The sequence below is a fragment of the Tenebrio molitor genome, chromosome 5, assembly GCF_963966145.1.
Source record: "Tenebrio molitor chromosome 5, icTenMoli1.1, whole genome shotgun sequence".
Classification (NCBI taxonomy): Eukaryota; Metazoa; Arthropoda; class Insecta; order Coleoptera; family Tenebrionidae; genus Tenebrio; species Tenebrio molitor.
This window is the reverse complement of record NC_091050.1, coordinates 23,787,097-23,808,016: the sequence shown is the minus strand read 5'-3', so window position 1 is coordinate 23,808,016 and position 20,920 is coordinate 23,787,097. Positions and strand designations below refer to the sequence as shown.

The following is a 20,920-nucleotide window of genomic DNA, read 5'->3' as shown; positions in this document are numbered from 1 at the left end:
GCAATTTAATTTCAAATACCTTACTCGATCATGCAACCGGTCCAAGAGAGTTGTAATTTGTGAACAATTGCAGCGTTTATTGGCATAGATAATGTATACAATTTTCACAAATAAGCCACTAAACATATTCCTCAGCATAAATTTGGCAGAAGAATTGCATTAAATGCCATACTTACGTTAAGAACATTGCGTGCACCGTTCAACGAAACACTCGGTAGTTCCCATACCGGGTCTAGTGTACTGCTTCATAATTCAAGATAGCTATTAGTGCTATCGATCCAGCAACTCCCTAATTCCTTTTATGCAAGAGAAATAATAAATTCATTGGATTTACATGTTTTCTGTCTTTTAATGACAGTAATTAATTTAAAATCGTGTCGATAATTGAAAAGTTTGGTGTAATGGCATTTTTTTAACCAATCCAATCCATACTTTGTCGAACTACATTCTCAGACGACACGAATTAATACCGTCGCATTTGTAGTGAATTTTATTTCTTCGTGTGAAGAATGGAAATTTCTCAATCTGCAATTCCATCGACTGATGCACATTCATGTAAAAAGTTGAAATGATGGGACCTGAACTGGTGATTCATCGGACATCACGTCTGTTTGTAATTGATTGAATAAGAAAGTTTTTAAGACGTGGCTGCTTCCTCGTTTCGTTTGTACAATAAAAGTTATGATGATTTGCTTGGTGGAGAAAGAAAAAAACTTAATCTTAATCTGGGGAGTTACAATGGCGAGGTAATAAAACACAAAAATGAATTAAATTCGTTTTATTGTGGAATGCACACAGAATGAAACAAAACTTTGATATAGAAATATTTGAGCAAATCATTTCAGTGTATGACCTTTATTAAAAGTGAAACAAGGTGAGAATGATGAAGTTTATTACAGATGTGACTGAGTGTTTGGGGCAGGAGTTTTGGTTTATTGCACACAATTTTAAGTTTTAACGAAGTAAACATTGTATGAGCGGAGGAGTTTTCCTTCAGTACTTTCAACAAGAGATTTCCAAATTAAAAAACAACAATGCCTTGACAAAGTAACGCCAGTTCTTCGAGTGCATAAAATAAAACAAATATCAATTAGGAATAATTAAAAATATTAACTAGTAACAACAAGAGCAACGAGAAATAAAACCATAATACAATAATTTATACAATATAATCACAAAGTTTCAGATCGGGGCAAGATCGCGGAAAACTCTGGATCTCTCCTCCATCGAAGTGAAATCCGTCGACGTGATGTACATAAATATCATTTACATTTTTTCCATTTTTTCCCTTGTAATATCAGCGCCTTATTGCAATCCTTATCTTAAAACTATTTACACAATAAAAAAGTGGTTGACATCGGCGCTCACATTCGCGCTCTACAACAAACTTCAACATGTTAAGTACACTGAACTGAGTCCCATTAGCTACGTCATACAGTATGGCTTGAGACTTTTAATCCTTGCATAACAAAGTCCGAGTAACACTATAGATTTCTAACAAAATTTGTACACTGCTTCCGTAGAAGTCCGTTCATTGTCACGCTGTATTTATTATTTTACAAAAAGAACGGGACTTGCGACCAATCACTCGTGGTTATCACTGTACAAAGAGAAGCTTCGTTGTCCGTAGGAAAACCTGACTTCATTCATCATAGCCAGTGGCAGGAAACTATTCTGGAGGAGGTAGGGATGTCCCATTATCGATGTGTGTTGCGGCGTCAGAGCTGGAACAATTTTTAACTAGGATTAAACATTGACATCGCACAAGGTCAAGGGACTATATTTAAATGTGAACTAAAATTTACTTTCGCCACAATGTTGTCATACTCTAGTACTAAAAGTCTACAGTTGTAAGCTACGACATCCACACTAGTGGTAGGAAAGATTAATATTGTATATAGCATCAAGGAAATAGTGACAATTTGTGATTCTACAAGTTGGTGAACTTAAAATTTTCGTTGTTATCACTAATGATCTCACAAGTGTGAAACTACATATTCGATTAAGAGTGTGAGTACGTAAATCCTTCCATAATTCATTAGTTAGAACTACTCTGGTTCAATATTGTGTAATTCTGTGTCTAATTACCAGTAGAATATGTCATTAGAACATTTGTAAATATCTTTATCTTAAAACACATCTGACTCGTGACTTGATAAAAATTCATTTCTTGAAGTGGTCAATGAAGTGCCATTGAGTGAGCATAGAAAGTTGGTTACATTAATATTCAAAAGGAAAATAGTCCACATGTAAATAGCTACTCCACTTCGTAACCAAATAAAATATGTTCTGATAGTTGATTGTAACACTCATCATAATTTATAACACTCGAACTCGATTTATCATTCAGTCTTCTTAACATAGTACATACTTTCATATAATATATGGTTATGGAAAAGTGTTTTTAAATTAGTAAACTTGAACTTGTTTTTCCTATTAATAGCAATGTTATATTTTTTCATGTAAATTGCAAAAAACATTTTTTGTTATTGTTAATAAACGAAGTTACATAATTAAATTACCTCTATAAGAGATGAATAACATATTTTGTATTGTTCAATTAAGTAAATAGGTAGAACAATAATAAAGGAGAACAATAACAAGGCTACAATTACCTAACTGAAAAATGTTTGCACAGTTTATAATAATTAGTTCTTTATAATCGAAATTCCTAGTACGCATAAGCATGTATCGCGCATTCAAATGAAATCCTGGGCTGAGAAAGTATTGGAAACCGTCAATTGTGCTTTTTTAAAGTGTAAATTAATTGGAGCATATTGACAGCTAACCTAAAATTTGGAAATAAAAAAAATCTTTGTTTTTTTCCGTTAATAATAATAATAATAACTTAACGATTCTTATTCTCGATGCAAACATCTAAGGGCACCCTTTGCTGAAAACAAACAGGCTCAATTATGTCCCGATTAAACATAAACAAATGTCATTCGTGTCAAATGGCGGGAAATTCAAACTTTACACTGTTATAGTACCATATTCAGTCTCTAAGGCCCGGTTGTATAAAACGATGTCAAGTCGTTGTTAAAGTTAACATAATGTCAAGCGATCTGATTGGAGAATATGTATTTAACATTTTATTTGAATCAGCCAATCAAATGGGCGGATTTCCGACTTGACGCGTTGTTAGCTGACACGATGTTAACTAAGCTTTATACAACCGGACCATAGAGGTTCACATAACGTAACGTAACTTAACGGAGACAAAAAAAAAGAAGAATAAAAAAGTTTTTTCAAAACTTTTTTGTTTTTGTCCTTGTGGTGTTGTTAAAAATGGTGTGGTTAAGATTTTGTGTTGGCAAAGCATATTAGTCATCGTGGGGCTGTTTAGATGAATAAAGTGAGATAATTCGGTATCGCGGCCGCAAGCGCCCAGAGCGCCTATGTAAATTCATTAACGAAATTAATTTATTCGTCTGTTATTAGAGGGCAGCATAATGGCTTGGTGTTCGTACTAGTCTAGGCTTGTGTGGAAAGCAACGCCTACCTAGATAGCGACGTAAAGTGAGTTGTGTACTCAGCACAAAGTAATCTAAATTAATGCGTAGTGATTCTAGTCAGTTTGTGCACGATATCGACACTTTTAGTACCTAATGGAAAGTAAACATCGTTGAGAATCCGAATTGAAATTGTTTCGGCCTCTGCCTCTTACCCATTCTTGCACCCCGAGCGGGTATTATCTTTGCAATTGTTTCTACTTGACATTAACAACGCTGCGAAATTGCTAATGAATGTTTGTAGAAACAAAGATATATGTATAATTTTAGCGGAATTAGCTAATATTAACCCTTTGTGTCATATCAGCTTAATTTATAATTAATTTCCCTTTTAACAAATTACACGGGACGGCGTTCCTTAATGAAATGATAACAAGACAAAACACTTCATATAATTATATAAAAATATATTTGGTGGCGGACGGGCACGTGCGTGTACAGGTCCCACCCCCGTCCCGCCGAGATAATTAATTTCTGAAAAGGGCCTCCTCTCCCTCCGATACGAAAAAACCAACTGTCCCCGGTACGAAGCACCCCATTAAAGAGGAAAAAACGGATGGCCCATAAATACAAGCGCGATTATCATAAAGTGGTACAATATCAATTTCGTCGGAGAGGACTTTTTAATCTCGTTCCGGAGCCGATCTAATTTTTCAGAAACCGGTTCCGTTGTTCTCTGTTAATTGAAATTCGATGTGGTTCAATTACAAATTACGATTAGGTAGTTGGAAGCATTTACATTAAGAGTGATCAATAATGTATGTTCAGAATGCATTAATTCATTTCCCAGCATACAGGAAACAATTTCTTTCGCAGGGAACAAGACGAGGGGGAGGCAGGAAGTCGGGCCAGGGAAGAGCGAGGGTTCAATCTCGCTAATGGGCAATGAGGGCCACTGACAACCTCACATGGGTTCATCAGGATTATATCAATAAAAACTTCCAATACCGTTCAGCTCGGCGTCTCATTCAAGTATTCTGCTATTTTCCAAAGTGCACGCTTATAAACCGCTCGCCTTGCCGTCATAAATATCGAATTATTTTAATGCCCTCTATATTCTTATTTTCGCCAAACTTGTAAACAATGCTGAACTCTATAACGGTGATCCGACAGAATGCACCGTTCTCCTCTGAAGGAGCAGGAAAGTTGCCAATTTCTATCGTGTAAAAACAGCATCGGAATGCATTATTGGTGTTTTCGTGCAACGATGAGCTTGAAAACCGTGTAGTAACATCTTGTTCGACATAATTCCTTCAGCACTTCGGTAATTAATTCAATTATCTGATGGCGACGACACGTGACAGGTTTTAATTTCCTCGCTGTGTAAATATTGATAAACAGTAAATGTATTCAGAAATATTTCTGCAGCTTTATCTCTAGCGGATAAATTTACTAAATTGCATTTCCTTGAAAATCTGTTTCGAGCAAAACAATTAAAAAGTTTATTAAAACATGTCCAATAATATTTCTAAATTTTCTTTTACAAACATAAAAAGCGTGTGACCTGACGCGTGACGGCGTGACGGTGAAAATAATTCACTACCCGGGAATAATGCGTGGTGCGCCTAAAGAAGTTTTCACTCGATCGAGCAAGATCGACCAAAACTCATGTTTCCTGCAGTTCGTTTGTATTAAAATAAAAATGAGGATAAATCACAAAAAAATTCTGCATTGCTATTCTATCCCAAAAGCACAACAATAGTTTACACAAAACCCCCACTTCTTTGATCCTACCATTACTCTCCCATTACGCTCTTCGTTTAAACGGAGCAACTTGCGAAAATCAGATTTACTTGGTGCATTCAACGGCCTGAATTGTTTACTCGGCAGAAATTGTCCGGAAAAGTGACATAATATCATCCGATCCATTGTGTTCCCACCGAAAAGACCCACTCCACGGCATTTAAACCCCTCGCAATATTAAAATGCCCCCTCTGCCGGAGACACATCGTTAATTGTTTTTATTGTGCGTACTCGAGGCCAGCTGCAAGCATTACATCAAAGTCAAAAACTTAATTTCCTATCCGTCTTGCGCAAGTGATTATTTTCTACATGTTGCGGTCATTTTCTATATATTTTGATTGATGACGGAAAATGAAGCTGAACGACACATTTGAATGGCACTAATTTCTCGTGCATGTGAAAAAGCCAGTTCCTCTCGTGAAAGCACAGGGGTGGTGGACACTACACTGGTTCATCGTCAAAAGGGAGGAATCGATGATGGCATACGTATTGATTGTTTCTAAAATTCACGTGCAACCATAAAAAATATTACAAATGATTAAAATAAGTATTTTGAGTTAAAATGGTGTTGATTTGGAAGAGTTTAAAAGGAATTTTAAAAAGTGCCACCAACAGAGCTTTTCGGAGCTTAGGAGTATAATTTTCTTTTGCATTAAAATACCCCAAAAGAGAAAAAGATAATAACACAAAGAGAATCTAAACCTCAAAGAAAAATTGTTATCGAATTTTAAATATTGTTTATGTATGTATTTTATTGAAAAACGTTTTCTTCTCTTTGTCGCATTACTTGGAGGTGTGAGGGGCTTTTAAACTTTTCTCTCCAGTCAGTTTGGCTCATGCTGTTTCTGGATAGGTCACAAGTCGAGGGAATTAGCTCGGCGACTACCTAAAAACGTCCCCCGGAGTCCGGACAAATTTTCGTCTATTCCGGGTACGTAGGCGATAGGCGGCACGCGAGATGCAGTCAAGGAGGCCTGGTGTGATTTATCCGTTGTATCCGATGACAAACGTGACCAATTGACTTTACATTAGAATACAAGTGCAATTTAACGACACAGTAAAGTGTGAACGACTAATAAACGGCGAGTTTGTTTGGTCTGGGCTCGACCGGGTGAACGATCAGACCGGAGCGCAGCGGCCCGGATTTATGTAAGACCGATTCCAGAGTAATTACAGGCCGTTCTGACAGGTCTGATAGCTGAAAATGAGAACGTTAATTAGCAATATAGATCGTGACTATAAATAAAGTAGTGTAATCCCGTCGACGTCGGTCTTTTAATTATGAAGCGCCCTCTGGGCAGCGAGGGCGGCCATTAGCGGAGGTCCGGGGGCAATCGGACGCATTCACCGGCGGAGGCGGCGGTCAGCTCCCCTCTGTTAGTTATTCATTACTCGACCCAATTACCTACGCCTTTATGTGGCCCTCTTTGTGCCCTGCCGGACTGAGCCGCATACGTTAGGCGTTCAGATTAGAAAGATGAAGTGAGCCGCCGCCCCCGGTCACGCTTCCACTTGGTGTTTGCCGGCACCGGCGAACAACTTGATGAAAAATTAAACTTTGACTCGCAGCTAATTAAGCGAATACCGTTTTTAGAAATTTACACAGGTTTCGCTTTTATACTCCGGAGCGCTCCCATACAAAGGTACGAGATTACGGCCCGGATCGCCCCCAACTACGCGCTTAAACGTATAATGGACCGAATTAAATTCAAAAATTAAACGCCCTATTAAACACAAGACAACATGAATCGCTTTTTAATTAAATCAACTAAATCGCTCCGAGAGCTTTTCACGAAACACATCAGAAACAGCCCGGTCCAGGTCTGGATGGATATCCTAGTTACAGTCTACTGCCCCCACCTTTTAACCCCACCATTATCTTTTCGAAAATAATCCTCACACCGAACAGGAACCCTCGATATGTATACCTTTACAAAAGATTGCTCCAAGGCAAAATTCTACCATTTTTACTCGAAAATACCTAAGATTTTTTTTTAACTCTATAACTCATTGAATATGAATGGCAGCCTGAATAGATAAAAATAAAATAATCTAAACTCCTGTGAGATCACTAAATTTATTAATAAAAGCGTACTAAGAAATCTCCAGTTACCACGATTATAAATGGACATACTCTTTCTTCAGTGGTAAATATTAATCTATTTGCCAAAATTAAAAGAGAACATTTCCAGATATCAAAGCATCCTCGTTATGTCAACAGAATTAGTGTTTTAAGTAATCACGCCAAGAAATAAAATTCTTTGAATTTTCGTAGTACATACTTTGAGTCTATAGGTTATCATAAATATTTCTAACATCGTTAGGTGTGCCGCTTTATATACATACATTTCTACGTGGCAGTTGACAGACCACCACCTATCTGCTATATAAGTCTGTTGCGAGACTAGCGGCACATCCCAAATTTGTGGGGTTTTCTACGCCAACTATGATGTTAGAAAAATTTAAAATAACCCTGTATAAGCTTAAGAACAAACGTTGTATTTGACATTTACTGATTTTTTTTCTTTTCGCATTTAAAAAAAAACAGATTTTTATGATAACTTTTATAAAATAGCTTTCTCACCCTACGACTAGTGAGTTTTGGTTTCCTTCGTCAAGGTTAATTGATTTGGTTAATTTAAATGCACCATTTGACAATTCAGAATCGCGATAATTGTATAACTAATTAATCATGCAGGCACTCCTCTGGTAGGTACAATAGTTAGCAGCTCATTGTACAGAGAGTCATTAGAGATAACATCAACAGATTATATTGTTTTCATTAGAACATTAATAGAGCAATTAAATTTTTTACACCACCAAAAAAAATTCACTTTCATGTGTGAACACGTGATGCTTTAAGCATGTTTGATATTATTTGTTTGCTGTTGGAAGAATTGATAGTCGGTCAGTCATTGATGGCAACGTTGTGAACTAGAAAATAAGAAATTTTGCCAACATGAATTGTGATTTGTTTGGTAGTTTGGACCGTAAAAGTAAGCGCCCGTATAAGTCGCCTTAATGACTTGCTTAATTCCTCTAGTATCAATAAAAATCAAAGCACTAAATAGGACGACCACTTAAGAACTTCGTATAAAAGTCGATTACATTAAGATAACTGCCGCTACACCTCAAAACGGCAGACTTATAAATCCAGAAGACGGGAGAAAGTAATTGGACGAGCCGCCGCCACCGCCGCCGCCGCCACTGGTCGCCCAAATTGAATTACATTACATTATATATAATAACATATCGCATCTCGTTCTGGTCCATTAGGACGTCGGACGTCGAGTGTTTTTATTTTGCGAGGGCGGCAACAGGGAGAGAGAGAGACGACACGACTACTTCCGGAATTAAGCAACGAGCCGCGCACTTCCTGTGATTGACTGCGAGTTTAAGGGGATCATCTCCTGCTGCCCGAATACGATAACTCAACACCGACGACTCTGCTGCACCAGAACGCAGATAACGATGATTAAAACGAACTTTGCAGACCGCACTTGTTATGTCCGACATGCAATACCCTTATCTGGGTGGCGCGTCAAGGCAATATAATTCTGGGCCCCTTTCTGACCTCTTTTCCCGAATCAACAGCGTCACGAAAAAAACTGGTTCGGGAAAATATTCCGCAATGGAGATGTCACCGTTGAGGGATCCGGATACGTAGTTCTTAGGGAAAAGTCTGTCAACGGGAGTTAATTTTAATTAGGGAAAAGGAGTATGACCGGAAGTCCGGGGAGTGGAAACATATGTAAATAGTGGCGGTTTAAGCTCTCTGGAGATTAGGGCGGCCGCGAATCAAGCTCCTCGACCAACTTCCCTTCTCTTCTACGGTTATGTTTCATTTAAAATAAATCAAACTCATTGTGGATCTTCTATTGCTTCGCTTTGATCTAGCTCTAAGTTCTGAATTTCAGTCAAGATCATTTGACGACTTGGTGAAAAGTATAATAATGTATCTACTGGTTTCAAAATGGAACAGACCAAAATAAGACTGAATCTAGAAGTATATAGAAAAACACATAGGAATCAATAGTGCGGGAAGGATGTGGACGTCCATGTAGTAAAGACATCGATAAAAATGAAACGAATAGCAAGAAAGAACAATTTAAATGGGAAGAAAAGCTAATATAAATGACGATTGAAAAGGAAAATATAGTTACAATAAACTTCAATGAAAGTAGTTATAGAAAAAAATGTGCAAACGATGAAAGAGCCACAAAAGGGAAAATCTCTTCTATTCTGGATCTGTGGTAATTATTAACAAAATACTTGTACACAATCTTTACCTCCATAAATTTATTCATAGTTTCTTTTCTCTAAAACCCATGACAAACTGTCCATAGAGTTCCTTTCAGAAATCACTATTAGATATATTTTTAGACCGTATAATTGTTTGTGAATTGACGCGAGAGCATCAAGCTCCTCTAACTTTCAGTCGACAAAGTGTCTCGCACAGTAAATTGTTACCATTTAACACAAAATGAAATCTTTTTTTTTAGAAATTGCAGCATTTGCCCACTCTGGGACCAGTAAATTATACGAATTCCCAACAAGTATTAAAAAGACACAGTCCACTTCAGAGACCCACTCTTTATGCTCCGGCAAATGATGCAAATAGACATTTTTCTCATGTGACGTAGAATCAAAGTTCGCTTTGCCCTTAGTGGTCACTCGATGGAGCGCTTTTTGATCTTTCCGATATAAATATGTTGAAAAGCTCAGTTACTTTCTCGTTTGTGTGTTTCAAAGTGCGGCAGAAGATGTACGTTACTTGATAAAGAATTGTAAAGGTAGGTATAAATAAAAAAGTAATACCGTAAAAATGTGTGAAATTAAGAAAGCAATAGATTGTCGATGAGACCTTGTCAGCAATTCCGAGTAAGCCCAGCGATCTAGCGAGAATTTAGGCAAATTGCTAGTGCCCGCGGTGGAGTACGACTTCCCTAATTAACTGGTAAACTTTCATGGCTCCCTTGCATCGAGGACTAATTAATGTGGAGGCTCCTCGCGGCGCTTAACCCGCCCAATCTTGGGGGTAGGTGCGTCGTCTCGTCTACCCCTTTCCTTTATTAGGGGCCACGCCAAACACACACAGGCAAATTGATACAGCCTGGCGCGGCGTCTCGACGGTGGCAATTCATAAATCTCGGAGACTTTGTGCAGCACCATAGACATCTCTGACGAATTAAATGGACCGCACTTAGGGTCTCGATGCCACTCACTCGGAAGCCAATTTTAACGGGGCTAATTAATTGCGCGTTTTTAAGCCCTCTATTAGAGCCTCCTGCTCTTCTTCCGCACTCGGAGCACTTTCTCCTGAATTAATAAGAGACCCGGAGGAGCATGATTCATGGTTTTTCATCTCATGGTATTTGTTGATTTTCGTTCGGCGCGAGCTAATTCGCCGCCGAGGAGTGGACTGTAAACTTTCGGCGGAATTTAAAAACAGTAGTAGTAAAGAAACCCTCCCGAGCTACGCCCTCCACTCCCGAGCAATAACAAGGTCTAATTAGGTTTATGGCTCACCGTGTGACCCGGGCTTGTCTGTCGCTGCACCATAATTGACAATCGTTTTACAACACAAATAAAACACTCGGTGCTCGTTTAATTTCCGCCGGCCTAATGTTATTATTTTAGAATTAAATGATCTTTTTCTACCGTTATAAAGCCGGCTAATTAATCACGTTCCTCCTTCTCATCACTAATGGGGTCCAAATGTTCATTTCACCTAATGTTCAATTAGTCTAATGTACATTTGCATCTCTTGGCGTGCTCCGTCTTTGTCCCCGTGCTTACTTTACCTAATTGCCCCTTGTCGACTCCTCTTCGATATTGCCATTACCGCATTGCAATCGCGCTATTTGTGTTTTACATGTGCCGCCATCGCCAGATCGTATCTGTCTTGTTAAATCGCCCATTTTTGCCCACCGAACCAACGTCAATTAATTCCGAGTTATGGTTCTTCTGTAATGTGGGGACTAAAGGCTTGTAATTGCTCCTCTATTCTCCAAGAAAATATTTATGCGGCAAAAAACACCACCACCGCCTTTCGCACGGACAAACCGCTCGAATAACTGAAATACCTCCAACTACCTAATTAAAAACACGTTCAAATCATCCTGCCTACTCCATCCCCCTGAAACCAGCCGACACGAACAAATTTAGATCTAACACGGCGTCGCCTCACGTGTTCAATGTCCGGAGGACGTGTGGGAGGTTACTCGATACGTCGGAGGCTGCATAGCTCATTTGTGACGGCAACAAAGCGTGCTTACGCAAAATCAAATGATAAGTCATGGCGCAAAGCGAGGATGCATACTGTCGCCTTGTCCTTTCGGATTTTTTTATGGATAAGCGAAACGGAACGGTTTATTGCTACGGTGATGAAGTGTTGATTGAAGGATTAGTGCCGGAACCGAAAACGTTAATTAAAAAGTAAATGAAAACGTGAATAAATTATAACAAAGATATGCAGTACTGACAACGAGATCGTTTGTAAATTAACAACTTTACGAACGAGGCAAATATTAGCGCAGTAAAAATACCAAAACGAATGAACTGGTACAGTGCGAAAAAAGTTTCCTCTGGGACTTTTTGTTAGTGTAATGCAATCTTTTACAAATGTTTCACAAGATAAATATTGAATGACTTGCTAAAATGATTTATGAAAAGTTTACATTGTAATTGATAATTCTCAACAAAAGATTACTTAAATGAATTCAGGTGATAAAAAAATGCATTTAAAACGTTCTTGCCACTCTTTATGCAGTATATTTATTTTCTATCATCAACATGAAAAGATGCATTTTTCTCATGCCCTATCAGACGACAATATTGGAGCGTCTAGAAAGGATCATGTGCAATAATTTCCCACCTTGCGCATGCGCGTCGGTCTCAAGAAGTAAGTTAAACTTAAAGAGTCGTAAGGCAATGTGCGTTTACTTTATAAGTCATTTTACTTGATCCTAGAAAGAGTATATGTAGCATGAAATGGCCTATTTCTCACACGTGCGAGTTTGGAATGAGACGAAGTCGTGAAAGATTGACACTTTTTCGCATTTATTGCACAATATACAATTTTTTACGATCACTATAGAAAGATGAATTTTCCCAATGGTTCCAGTGACAATTGCATTTTCAATTCCGTTGGGCTCATTATCACTCGCGAAATACCCCACATGTGCAGCTTCTTCATTGAAAGTGTAAATTTTGGTGTTTTAAGTTAGTTAAGGCATCAACACAGTTAAGACTACCCCTCGCAGGACATTTTTTAATCTTTAAATTACATTTTCAAGAAACCCCTTGTCTTTAGGCAACCAGTTAATCATATCAATTTTATAAATAGTATTCAGAAAAATAATCTCTTTCAAAATCGGAATAAAAAAATATACCAGGCTATTTGAAAAAACAATCGAATTAACCTCCAGCTCTTGATATGATCTGTTTTAACACTCAAGCTCTCAAAATGACATAATTTACTGTCAAATAATAATAATTCGAGGAAGGAGGAGATCATTACAGCGTTAATTTTTTCGATAATTTTAGGACCATGCTAAATTATCACTAATAATATCCTTAGTGCATGTCAAATTATCCACAATTTGACATGCACGAGAGGATATTTTGGCAGACTATTTCCTGAGAAAAATTTACATGATAAGTAAGTACAAATAAACGTAATTCTTTTTAAAATATAAAATTAATACCAAATGATTTTTTAATTACGACTACGGGAAAATTTGGCACTAGTGCAAATTATCGATAATTGCACTAGTGCAGTATTATCGCTGTAATTCGATCGCTATTGGCTAAAATTCAAATATTCGAGCTTTTTGATTGGCTTAAATTTTTCGAAGGAAATAGTCGGTGTAATTCGTTCCTAATTGGTCCAATGATTCAAAATACTACAAGCTGATTGGTTGAAATTTTCTGAGTGAAATTGTCGTATAAATTACACATCACTGGAAATAAGACTTAGAATAATTATTTTGAATTGTACAAGAATTAAAAAAACAACACAAAAACAGTGCTTAGTTAATTTGGAACAATAAGAATTTAACAAACTTATTTCATAACTGGGAACCACTTAGCATCTCGCCCCGAGAGGCTTTTAAGATGTTGGCGAGTGTTATGTCACTTGAATTTCGTGCCGCTTTAACAAGTAGAAGAAATGCCAGACAGTCGTGGTGTAAGGGAAATTGTAGTGATGACGTACCATCAGCGGGGACATTGTTAGCCACAAAACAATCTCCTGCATGGGTCTTAAAATCCACAAGACCAAAAGAATATCGAGCTCTACAGCTCCTCCATCGAATTTGTGACCGCTGAATAATTCAATAGGCAGCAATTGCAAAATACGAATCGTCCAGTGTGAAGGACGGCAACTATCGCCGGGGACAATTCCTCGCCCCCTATTTTCTTAGTTCCAATTTGGTCTTTCATCTCGTCCGTCTATAGCGGCACTTTATTGATCTTCATTCGATTTATCCGTCTTTTCTTTACGGTTATGATGAGGATATAACACATATTGGATCGTAAAAATCGGGTAATCTGCGGACGGAAAGAGAACGAGTTGAAAAATTAATTAGTCATTGGGGCTGCTTCTATTATGGGAGGCTGTTTAAAAATGAAACCTAATTAGTTTTAGATTGATAGCTGCCTCATAATCAAACAAATTCATCCACACAGCCGGCTACACAAAAGGCCTGGCGAATACCTTTTTAATTGGATAACGTAATAACCCTCTGTAGACCAATGCAATATTGAACCCCATCAGCTCCCGCACACTATTCATTCCACTTCTTTGTCGAAATAAAAATCGGGTTACCGAAACACAATAAATTTCGATTGAATTACTCTAATTACTGAAAGCGTCCCCTGCCATTATTACTCAAATTACCAAAAAAAATAAAAAATGTTGATGCATGGGGCTGATATATTTCGATGAAGACATCGCGGGCTTATCCGTAATGGAATGTAGTAGTAAGAGAGAGCTTTGTAGATCCGGAAGAACTCGCATATCAGAGTGGCACTCAACTTAATGAAACGAGTAATCCAAGAGCAGCTCTTCGCCTAATCCATCTCGATGCATTCCTTTACGTTTTAATATTCATCTGAAACACTTGAATCTCATCCGGACCTAGACAATTGCGGAAACAGCACTTACTTTAACTATCTTTAAGGTGTACAAGCCAAGACGTATTTTAATCGCGGAAGGTTTCTTCCGATCAAGGGGGTCATCGTTCGACGATAAGTGGATGAAATGGAAGGTTTAACCGGCCATGGATTAATTACTACGTGACTCAATCCGACAAAATGGATGGGTGTATCGGAAGAAAGGCGAGTTATGTAGGATAAAGGGTTGGGAGGATTTAATCAATTGAATTAGTCTTATAAATATTTGATGGCAATTTTGCTTAAAGAAGGGAAGGTACATTAATTTCAATAACAATTTGAAATGGAAATGGATTCAGCGCACAATTAACATTAATTTAAAAGCAATGGCAATTTCCTTAATGCGTTTTAGATTTTCATTTCTCATCAAGGAAAGTAATCCTTGATATCGCTTTCCTATATCAAACTTCACACCCTCCATAAAGCACGAATTGAAACTCCTTCTCAATTAGGAAATTTGGCTTTTACGTCCGATTTTATGGACCGCATAAATTATGCAAATATTTCCAGACCTATTTTCACAATGTACTAGAAGATAAATCTATCACTAATAAGGCATTAGAACTCGTAAACCGTGCTATTTTATGGCGAACCCGCACCTTTAATGACTCAACTCAAGCGAGCTTTTCCAAAATTGCAAATTCCAACATCGAAAACGACATTTTTCGACAACACTGTACAAAGTTAATTTTCCACAAATGTAACGACTATGCTCCTTTGGCTGATTGTGCCCAACTGGGTAACAAACTTTAACGCAACTTCATCATAAGGCTAAGTAGCGAGTCAGAATATTTAACTATCAACCACAAATACGGCAACAATAATAAAATCAACACATACGCATCAGGCCTGGTTAAAGTTGGAAATTCAGTTACAATCAGGAAAAATTTAGTAAAGGGGGTGTTCTGAAACTAGCACATGTGGAGTTGGTTGTAACTGGGAACATGCTTGTTCTTTAAATAATCTTAAATAACAATTATGAAACATAAACAAAACTCCAGTTGCATCTTAAACAGACGTACATCCAAAAGGATTAGTTTCTGAACACCTTTTATTAATTATGTTACAGTCAAAAATATAGTAACGGTCGCAGCTCAGGTGCGCCACAAAAATATTATCGATTGGAAATCTAAAACCTTAGAAAGTATCAACTATTTAATGGGGACATATAAAAGATTGTATTCTCATCTCATTTAAGCACACCTATAAAATAGTCTAACCTGATCGCTCTAATCCTTCGACGATTGCCAAGGTTGATTTAAAGCGAAATTTTAATATTGTTAATGTCAGGTTCAATAATACCGAATTCTAGGTTCAGCTATATTTGTACGAGACGAAATTATAGCAAATGTCACAATAAAACCGTACCAATAAAATAAAAAAAGTCAAACATAACAACTCCCTTTCAGGACTAAATAGATTCTCTGCGAATGTGTTGTGTGTGATGAAAAATCTAGATATCTAAGAATTTCTTAAAACTAAAGCTCCCCCCCCAAATATCTAAATCTGAAACATCAAGTTTCAAATCATGAGTAAAATGAACAATTTAATTTTGAGAAATTATCAAACAATTATGTAAAGTAATTTAACAAAAAAATAACTGAAGTAAATCATTGCTACAGTAATCAGTTTAATAAATCATACAAAAAAATCGTTTAAATTAATTAAATGCAGAATGATTGGCGCAAATCAATAGAAAGAGCAGATGAGTGTAAGAATATGCCATCTAAATCTAAGCAGTAGGAAGGAAAGATTGAGATTAGCTGAAGGCCCCAGAACTCTTCCAAGTCAAAACACATCAATTTGTCCAAAATAGACTAAACATGGCAAAATTATTACCCGAGTTCTGCCTTTCCCGCAGATCGATTAAATATTTTTTTTCATCATCGAAAAAGCTCAACCTTAAAAAATCAGAGCAGAAGATTTCTTGAATTTGAAACCATACAGTTGGGTTAAAAAGGTTTATCACCTAGAAAATTTGAATCCACTTCCTCATTCAGAGAACCTATCCCGAGTCGTTACTGTTTATCCAAAAATAGAAAGACCACCTTAGTATTATTATCTTAGCATTACCGTAGAAACAGTGATAATGAAAATTAAAAAAAAAATGTCTAGGACATCAAAGTGTGGTTATGCTGGGACATTTTCTTACTCTTTGCCTTCAGTGCCAGAGGTCGTAAATGAATCTGTATTTGACTAAAAACATTACATCCACCAAAAGCTTTATGGTGAAAACAATTAATAAATAAAAATAAAATGTGGTTTACAGTTACTTGCTATCAAGAACAAATGGTCACTACCTGAAATCGTTTGTTGTTTACCTACTGTGTGTTATTTATCTACAAGTATCGATCTACTATAAACTAAGCTTTATGATTAAGAACAATGAAGTCTACTTTTAACACGCGTTGCTCTTTTATTTTCTAGAAGCAAAAATGAATTGTAAAATTAATGGAAAAACTCTACTCGAAGTGTAGTTCTGCATGGGTGATCTTGTAGGTTTTGTAGGAAATTTATACCATCAAAATCATACCTTGCACCAACGATTCGACTGAAATCAAAATGTTTGTCCTAACCTACAATAAATCTCACAGAAGTTGCAGCGAGTTAATTGGACATGAAATGCTTAAAATGTGTCTGACAATAAGAAGTACAAATTAGTAGAGCAATATGAAAAGATCTTAATATCTATCTAATAGTATCAAAGCTGTGCTTTTCATAACGCTGAAAAGTTGTTGCATCAATTTAAAGTTTTATTAGCATTAAAGTTAGATCTAGTATAAAATGACTATTAATTTAATACTTAATACTTTTTTATTATACTGTTAAGTTAATTTATGTTAATTATAGTTACTTAATAAATTACATATTTGCATTGGTATGAGTATATCACAAGCAAAACAATTTTAAAAATCTACTGCTAGAATCTAAGCTTCTATACTTCAAAACGCAACAGCGTAAGAGTTTGTACGTTCATTAAAAACATACAGGTTTATTATAAATATTTATTATATGGCAGCTGGCTGTGATTTACGTGTACGTACAGATTTGCCGCCTCCTCTAGATTTGTAAATTTGACATTTGCCAGCTAACACTTGTTACTTTGCAGTTGTCATTGCTCATCAGTGTTAATTAAGGTTTTTCCACTTAGACAAAAGTTTTTCAAGACTATCTCGCGTAGAACATTATTTACTGCAGTGAGTAGAAAACATTTCGTGTACGCCTAAACATAAACACTTTCTTACTTTAGTAACAATAAGAATGGTTTATTCCCTGACATGAGACACATTTTTTGTAATATCTTATTATCGAAATGGAATATTCAACAATGATGAGTGGACTTATTCACAGTTAACCAACGCGAATGAAAACCTTAGGAAGTATTTCAATTTTCTAAACCAAGAAACATCTTTGGTGGCCCACATTAAAAATGAAATTAAGTCCATCTCCTCGAAACCATTAACTCCATGTTAAAGGTGTGACCCAGAATTTTGTTCAGGTTGGAAGTGTAAATAAAGGAAAAACTACTAGAAAGCCAATCTGGAAGCTGTTGAACATTAACAGAATAATTAGAGCACAACCCACAAACATGTTGCAATATTTTGATATTTTAAAGACCATTTGTCAAGTGCCTGGAACACAGCAATAAACATTTTTTCTTTTAAAACAATACATTTGTTTTTTTACTCTGTTCTTGTTTTTATAATTTTTCTAGAAAATTTTAATCAAGTGAACAAATGAAATTCTTTTTGCTACAATTCTTGTTGACTTCAAATTATCTTAGAGCCTCTTGTTTTTAGGCAACCAAGTAATCACATCAATTGACCTTTAAAATAGTATGGTTACGTAATGTATTGTAGGTGGCAAAGTTTACAGCCAACTACGATGTAATCAACTTTTATAATAACAATCTACATCCTTCTTCAGACTCTTTTTCACGTTTCGAAGCACAGAACGTAATTAATAAAGTAAACATTTCAAATATTCTAGAAGAAAAAAGACTGCACTTGATTATGAAAAAAGTTGTTTCTTTTAAAATTCCTGCGTATTCGTTCTGGTACACTGATAGTAGTGACATTATGTTTTTTTTTTCTGAAAGTTGCAGGTCTAACAAGACTAACTGGGAACAGCAGGTAAAGATGAAAATCTGTAGAATTGGCAACATTGTTAAATTCACGAAAGACACAAGCTGCGCATGTTGTACTCGAATTCTCTGAAAGATGTCTGAACAGATGCCCAATAAGGAACTTCCTTTTGCAGCGGTTCTAATAAAGGAATCCAAAGGAATACCCGAGGTCAGATACCAATAAATCTCAACAACACCATTACGGGACATATCCGCGATTTTAAATCATCTCTGAGCTCTCATGTGAAGCGTCGTTCGCAAATTACGCCACACAAAGAATAAATCAACGACGATAAATGTAAATATGGGCGGTGGTGATTTATGAATGAAGATCACGTAAGTGCGATAAAACCGACTAATTAGCGATTATTTGAAAAGGAGCGCCTCTACAAATTGCGAATGGGGTCACAAATCATTTTGGGCGCCCGAGAGGCTAATTAAATATAAAAAAAAAATATATAAATAAATAAACGCTAACATGAAGGTGACTTCGATATTCGTGGCGTTCTCTGTCAATTAATAGATGCTATTCTGGTTTCATTTTTATTTCCATCGTTCCGTCGTACATAAATTGGAGTCTGGCTTAAAATTTATGGGAGAAATGTCCAAGTTAATTAGAACCACTGCGATACATTGATTCAGTGGCGTAACATAAATTTCGAACCGGGTTGCGTAAACCCCGCCATGCGAACTCCTCTTGTTTGTTCGCATTAAAATTTTCTAATCAATTAAAAGTTTCATTTCGCCATATGCGAAGGCCGTGCCAGAAAGAATGGCCGCTTAATTCATCGACAGAACGGTAATTATCCATTAGGTATTTCTCATTATTAGCGGGCCCATTATGTCGGTGTCTGAATGATATTTTAATTTGACTTAGTAGGTGGCCGATTGGTAATGGAAAAGATAAAATATTTCCTTGTGGAGCACAGTAAGACATCAACAACGAGAATTATTAGCCTCATGAGCCATAAATTAAGCGAAACAATGTAACATTTGAAAAAATCTATTACCAAATCCCAAAAAAGTGTCGCATAATAAATCGCTTTCATTACGAAATAGAATTTATTTGGGAAACACACGTGGTATCAATCTATTTTAATGCCAGAGTTTCGCACAAAACTCTGTTAACAAGATATTTTATTTATAGCGAATCGTTTATATGGACGGAGGACATTCTTATGGCAGACTGTACCAACTTTCTGTTCGATTTGTAACGTCACACGCTGAAAATTTAATTGCAAAGTTTCGCCGACTTTTGCAAAAAACAAAAAAGCTCGACTTGATGCAATCAGCGGCAAGTGTTTGGAAGGCAAGCGGAAATATGACCCCCACATAAAATTAATAGAAACAATGAAAGTTACTTAAAACGGCAAAAATTTAATGGGCGTTTTATTATATTAGAAGACATTAACTGCTCATTCTTATCTGAAGTTGAGTGAAACTTGCCATAAGACGCAATCTAACATACCAATAACAACGAGTTTCTGTAATAAATTGTGATGGGCGCTTTTAAACAGGTGTTTGGATCGACTGAAAAAAGATCTTAAATAACTATAACCTTTGCTTATCGAGGCATTATTTTATCGCACGGGTTATGTCGGAGGCTCAAATTGAAAAGTGTGGGATCATCGATTACGAAAGTAATGGAAGGCGGAACAGGGCCGGATTAACAGTACTCTGAAAAGTGGAGGACCCATCGCACAGTTGCGAAATTTGTAAAATGCGACAACAAAATTAACTAAGTCAAAGATATTCTGCAGTTACAATTTGATAGGTACCGGTATCTACCTACATAAAAGTGTTGTGTCTTTATTGTTTATTTTTGTAAGACAAGAAATAATATTTTTCTTAATCATTGGTATGTAAAAAAAAAACTGTGTTGTCTCTCTATTCGCTTATGAGGCATATGGATAAAGAAAGAATATAAATATTACGAATATTAAATCAAGAATGACAAATAGACGATTTTCGTTGTTTGGGTTTAAAATGTTTTGGTTGTTCTCGTGATCAAAATAAATAAAGCAAATGTCCCTAGTTCAAAATTTCCCGCTGAGTATCAGTTGGGCATCTTAGACAAGCTGAGTCCGGAACATGGGTTACCACAGAGTCAAATTTAATATGGGCGGACCATATGGATTGGAATTTTAACGACACGATTAGACTTATGTTTACATTATTAGCATAACTCCAATACAAATTGGGGTTTTATCTACGACATTGTACAAGTAATACGGTTTAATACTACATTCGACCAAGATATTGAAGTGTTCAAACACAAGTGAAATAATTGTGTATTATTATACTAGTTTAGTAAGAGATTCTACAGTGTGGAATAAAATGATTTACATTTAATTACCTTTGG

At 36.5% G+C, this 20,920-nt stretch overlaps 1 protein-coding gene across 5 annotated transcripts in view; it reads right to left on the bottom strand.

Moving 5' to 3' along the window:
* Nucleotides 1–763: 763 nt before the first annotated feature.
* The window catches only part of LOC138130946 (LIM domain transcription factor LMO4.1), a 249,212-nt gene continuing 229,055 nt past the window's right edge, over nucleotides 764–20,920 (bottom strand). For all 5 annotated transcript variants that reach the window (XM_069047669.1, XM_069047671.1, XM_069047672.1 and 2 more), the window contains one exon: nucleotides 764–1,724. The gene's annotated coding sequence lies outside the window, so the exon portion shown is untranslated. The remainder of the gene's footprint in view (nucleotides 1,725–20,920) is intronic.